General features: G+C 37.2%; 1 protein-coding gene across 1 annotated transcript in view; it reads left to right on the top strand.

Annotated features, from left to right (window-relative positions):
* The first annotated feature begins 1,915 nt into the window (after positions 1–1,915).
* CTNNA3 (catenin alpha 3) overlaps positions 1,916–6,000 on the top strand; it is a 772,514-nt gene continuing 768,429 nt past the window's right edge. Inside the window, exon 1 of the mRNA XM_019624456.1 lies at positions 1,916–2,099. The gene's annotated coding sequence lies outside the window, so the exon portion shown is untranslated. The remainder of the gene's footprint in view (positions 2,100–6,000) is intronic.

Raw genomic sequence — 6,000 nt, 5'->3', positions numbered from 1 at the left:
AAGACTGGGCAAGGTGACAAAAAGGAATTAAAATCTGGAAGGCAGCCAGGGTGCAAAATGCAGTGGCTGTGTAGTTTACAGGAACTATTTAGTGTTCAGCATGCTTCAGTGATCACCCAGAGAAAGCCAGAGTTTTCCGGTTTTGTTTGCTACCCTATAGTTAGCTATAGAAGCTTGACATAGGTGATCTGTGTTTCCTGTCAGCCAACCGATATAAATACACAAGGCTGGGGCCTCTGCTCTTCAAATCCTACGTGATTTGAATTACTAGGAGGAGGACCTCTTGTGGCCATAGTGGGAAATACTTCAACTAAAACCTATCTCGAAGGCTGCAGACATTTTAATGAAGGAATTAGAAAAACACCTCCATAGAGCTCTTTAAAATTACATCTCAGGTATTTATAATATTTAGTTGTTTTGATAACACCAGTACCATAATTGCATCTGTATTGCATCTCTTCGGAGTTCAGTGTAATTTGAAGCACTTCAGATATTATCTACTTAATTCACATACCCCCAGAACAGGGGTTTTCACCTCCATTTGCAGATGGAAAGGAGAGGTACAGAGCAGGTAAGTCACTTATTTGTGATTTTACAGTGGAGGCAGTCTGGCTCGTCATAGCATTTGTGTATCTTGGCCCAATTGAATATCTGGGATTGGAAAACATTCATAATGAAAGCTCTAAAACAAAAACTTCTATTTTGCAAGTGTCAAGTGAACTCTTTATTCAAGAAAAGATGGATTGAGAGACATAAAACTTACTCTTTGTTTTCACTGTGAAAAGAGGCTATTCCTAGATTCTCCAGAGGGGAAAAGCTGCTTTAAAAATATCTGGAAGGACAGTATGTTAGCAACTAAGAATCTTTAGATAAATATAATGCCAGTTAGGCATATTTTAAAGGAAGCTACATAAAAATAGTTATTTTGCTGATTTCCCTAGAAATCATATAAAATGAAACCCCTTTCTTAGTTGATTCCCTCGGACAGTCTCCAGACCCTGCCTTTCCTCTCAGCTTCCTAATATTTGTTCTAAGAGTGCCTGTGGAGCTAATAAATAAATGCCTTCTTTTTATTTTGAATTCAGCCTTTTAAGAACAAAATGCCAAAACTCAAATGAGTAGGCCTATTTTAGGGGCAGTTACCACCTATTGTTTGAAAAGCTGTTGGAAGAGGGTCACAAAAGTGCTAATGTCTAAAGAAATGCAGTACAAGTTCAAGTGGGGTGTCAAAGACCTGATGAAATGACAAAGCATAAGGCAGGGACATGCCAGACTGCTCCAGTGAATGCTAAGATGTTCAGGGAGAGGATGTTAAAAAAAAAAAAAAAAGGAAGAGGAAATATGAAAACAAATAGAAATTTTGTTGGAGAAGGCTGTTTTTTGGTAACTTTAATAATGGTTTCACCTGTGGAGTTTTGGGTAAATTTTCACTTTATGTACTTTACTGATAATTATGTGGTTCTACATAAATTCTGGAAGCAGAGTGTGTAGGGGCTGGTGCAAGCGTATGAGACAGGTAAGATTTAAGAGGAAAAACACACCAGATGTGGCACATTATCCTATGGCACTGAAGACCCTGAATTTTACATAATTTATCTTTTGATGGTGGATTTCCTGGACTCCTATCACCTCTGCTTTATTATGTTTCACTTTCCATAATTCCAGTCTTCAGCTTTAATTAGATGTGAAGGGTCCTTATTTTGGAAAGAGACCAGAGAAATGCAAATCTAACTTACTCAAAGCTTCCTGACAGCTATGTTTGTAGATCTCTAGGCAAAGTATGTGTCTGGCCTTTTTCAATGAAGTATTTTCAGTAACAAGTTGTCAGTGAGGTCAGTGACTAGCCGTTCAGGATTAGATACCACCCACCCTGGTTTGTAACCTCCCCTTTCTTTCTTATCCCGGGTGAATGACACTCAGCTAAAGTGACTGCCCCACTGTCACTGCCTCTTACTTAATTTGTTGCTCTGTAACTCTGTGACTAACCAAGAAGTCGTCTTCTTTTTTTTTTTTTTTTTTTCCCCCCAAAGCTCTTTTTGGATAATTTCTTACAAGAGCCGACTTTTAAACACATTTACTTTATAAGAAGCAACAGAAAGGTAAGAGTCAAGTTTGTAAAGAGGAGAGCTGGACTTCAGTGCACGCTTGTTGCTGCGTGGAATTGCTCTGCCTTAGTTATATATTGTGGGTTTAAAGTGTGGGCTTGCCTTCTGAATTAAAGACCACCACATTATTATATAAAACGGGAAAGTTTTCAGTGGTTATGATGAGAAATGTAGGCTTTCACGCTCATTTTAAAGTTATAAATAACTTTGAAACTAGTGCCAGGAGAAGCCAGTAGCCAATGTCGTGCTTTGCATTTAGTTTCTGGCTATAAAAAGCGATGCGATAGAGCTGGAAAAGATAAGATACGGCCTGGATGCTTCTGCTTTGGCATGGAGCTGGGGCAGAAGGAAGCCAGGATAGAACATGTTTGAAGGGATTTTACTTTCAATCAAAAGCTTGTTCACAGTAAATGGAAGCTTTCCTAGCTGAGATAGTGGCAAGTCATTCATTTTTGAATTTAATGGTTATCTTATATATTTGTTTTGTAATAGGCAGAAATATCAGGAGGTTAAGGAATCTCTCAGAACTGTTTTACCACCATGTATAGTCAAATGAAAATCCCACTGTATGGGAGGAATTTGGGATAATCATAATGTAAAGAGAAGGTCACTGTTTCTTGGGGTCTGTGAGCAGAGACTGTGAGCAGTTGCTCTCAGTTGTATTGAGGACAGAATGGAAGGAATGAGTTCAAATGGAAACAAGAAGAAATTTAGGGCAGGCGTCAGGAAGTTCATGGACTGTAGAGGTTTGGGGTCACGGATATACACCACTAGGAAAGACTGTTTCGATGTTTCTGAAGATACGTGAGACCCAATGATTTGCTTAAATTACAGAAGTGGGAAAATAGGGTTTCAAATTAGCTTTGGTTCTGAGTTACAGCTAGCTTATTTGGATAAACTGAAAAGTCAACATGTTGACGATACTATGATTTGGAGGCATGAATTATCAACAGTCAAAGTTGAATGACATATTTGGATTAAAATTTTATTACCTACTGTAAAAAATTAACTCAGTAGTTGCACAGTACAAATTTGTTAAATGGATAAACCCAAAATACAGACAGTACAGACATATCTATTTCCATTTGTTACCTCCTATACATAGTCTGTATTCCTTCTTATTTGAGTAAAATATTGGAATTTTTATAGTAAAACACTTTTGTTTCATCATAAAAGTAACATGAGTTCCTTGTATGAATTTTGAAAGCACAGGGAAAATTTTTCTGTAATCTCATGGATGTAGTTCCTTCTAGTCTTTTTTTCTCTGCATGGCTTTTTAAAATGAATTGCAATAATACTGTAGATAAAAATTTGGAACCTTGCTTTTTCATTTAACCTTATACCAAATATTTTCCATATAACATCTATTCTACATAGATGTTATTTTAAATTGCTGTGTAACAGTCTTCCAAGTAAATGGATATAATTTTATTAATCATTATTGAACATCTGTGCTGTGGTAAATATGTGTGTGTGTCTGTGTGTGTTTGTTTGTTTATTTATTTATTTATTTAAAATATCATTTCTTTAAGCTCTGTTCTTAAGCCTGCACTTGGATTAGAGAGCATTAGAGTCGAAGACAAAGGTTGTGATTTTTAAGATTTTTTTTTTTTTACTGTTTTTCTTTTAAGGCATTGTAAAAGTCTTTGTCTACCAAAAGAAATATTTATTGAGTGTCTCTGATATGCAAAACATTGTTATCAGGCACAGGCACATAGATAGCAATGTACTAAGTGTTTGGAAGGACAGAATCCCCGCTATTTACATAATTTCGACTTACCGACTTTAGATAATAAGGCTACATGTCAGAGTTGAAAAGGCTTCAGCTCTGCCTGAGACCAACAGATAGTATTATTGACTATTTATATTACTTTGGACTTCAAAACAATAGCATTTATAAATAAGCTTTGTTAGAGCACTGTCTATACATAGTTCTGATTTATATGAATTTTATGATGCAACTGTGACAAAGAAGTAGCGAAATTAGGAAGGATAATACTTTAGTTATAATAAAACTTAGGGAGAAATTGGGAGTATTTGGAGAAAACCTGTAGGTAGCACAGTGGAAAGGAAGGACAGAGGGCACACACGAGAGCATGGCTAGAGTGGGAGTCAGGAAAGATAGGAAGGTTTCATTTTGTTATTGTTGAATTTGGGAGCCATGGTTGTAGAAATAGAATAGATTGAAGGAAAAAAGCTAAGAAATTCATGACCCATAAAGCTATTTGATTTTGGGAGGTACAGGCTGGATTTTTGGAGGTGGTGGTTGGTCCACAAAAATCAAAGTGGAGAAAGTAGAGATATCAGTATTATTTGGTGGAGGTGAGTTGAGGTATAGGGTTGTGAATTCTTAAAGAATATATTCTGTCTGTATTCATTTTATTTTAAATAGAGGAGTTTTATTTTTCAGTGATATTTAGAGGACAACCATAGCTATGGAAGGATGAAAGTTCTCTTTGCTATTCACTATGAACTTCTGTTTGCATGTTTCTGTTTTTTTCCTTTGGAATAGAAGGGATTAATATTTAAGGAGAGAAGCTGGCAGCCCCATCTTGCCTGAAGAGAAACTATTTGCTTCGTAATGAAGACTTAAAAATAGTGTTTATTTATGGATCATTGGCTCATGGGAATGTTAGTCTAGAGACTCAAAAAGCATGATTTTGTGATTTTTGTTTGGATACTGGATTTTAAGTGACATGGTACTGTGGGGGTGGAACTCCTGAGTTTAGCCAAATTGTAAATCTAATGGAAAGTGACAGATAATTGAGGCTACAGAATTTTTGAAAGTGAACAGGACTGTTAGCTGTTGCACCTGATTTTCACATGCTTAATTACTCTTTTTAACTACATTATTGCTGCCTGGGACACAGCCAGTAATCTGCTACCAATTTAATCACTAACTTCCAGGGTCTGAGAAGTGACTTTGAGTTCCGATGTGCAAAATTATAAATTTAGGTCATATTTGTTTGGCACCCACACCTCTTTTTCCTGCCTTTTATTATCCTAACCAGCACACTTGTGATGCTTCAGGTCCCTTCATCAATGGGGAAATAGATTTGATGGAGGGAGCAATGTTTAGCACAAAGAAAGACCCTCACATAGTGGAACTTGAACACTTTAGGCCTCAATTTATATTAGCACTGTTCAAAATGTGATCAGCAGTTCTCAATCTGTTACTGGTCCATGAAAGGAGGTAAGGAGTTTGTGCCAGAATGTAAATCATCTATGCTCTAAGACTTTGTAGCAAGACTTTCTAGATGAATGAAACAGTCATTGGTTTACATTTTGGTGCAAGCTCCTTATCTCATTGCAGACATGTACTTTGAGTAGCATTACTTAAATTACACTAAATGGCATGTATCTCCTTTATTCTATAGGCATTATGGGGGAGAGAATTGGGATGGCGGTGTGCAATTAGGAGATAATAAATGAATTACCAGGTCTCAGTTGGTAAGGTTATGGAGGTGGTGTCAATGCAAAATGGCCTTGGGTTAGCTCACTGAGAACCCACAGAAGGACTGAGAAGCAGGATAGCTGAAAGGACTCCATTTGGTCTACTCTAGAGCTGGCTTTTGAATTACTCATTCTAGATGACTTTTGTACCAGACATTATTCTTAGTGCTGGGGATAGACACTAGTAAACCAAATAAAGGCCCTGACCTCATGGCGTTTCCTTTCGTGTGTGTGTGTGTGTGTGTGTGTGTGTGTGTGTGTGTGTGTGTTTGAGGGTGGGGGTGAAGGGAGAGTAAGAAATAAAACTGACTTCTCTGTGGTTCTCTGGAAGAGGTACGAGAATCTGCCTTAGTCTGGGCTGGATCTCACAGGTCATGTTCTTATGGGAATTTGCTGGATTAACTTGCTTTTTCTGTGAGACTCACCAGGTTCAGTATGGGAT

This window comes from Hipposideros armiger, unplaced genomic scaffold (genome assembly GCF_001890085.2).
Source record: "Hipposideros armiger isolate ML-2016 unplaced genomic scaffold, ASM189008v1 scaffold_15, whole genome shotgun sequence".
Taxonomy (NCBI): Eukaryota; Metazoa; Chordata; class Mammalia; order Chiroptera; family Hipposideridae; genus Hipposideros; species Hipposideros armiger.
Note: the sequence above shows the minus strand (reverse complement) of the source record. Positions and strands in the feature narration are given on the sequence as shown.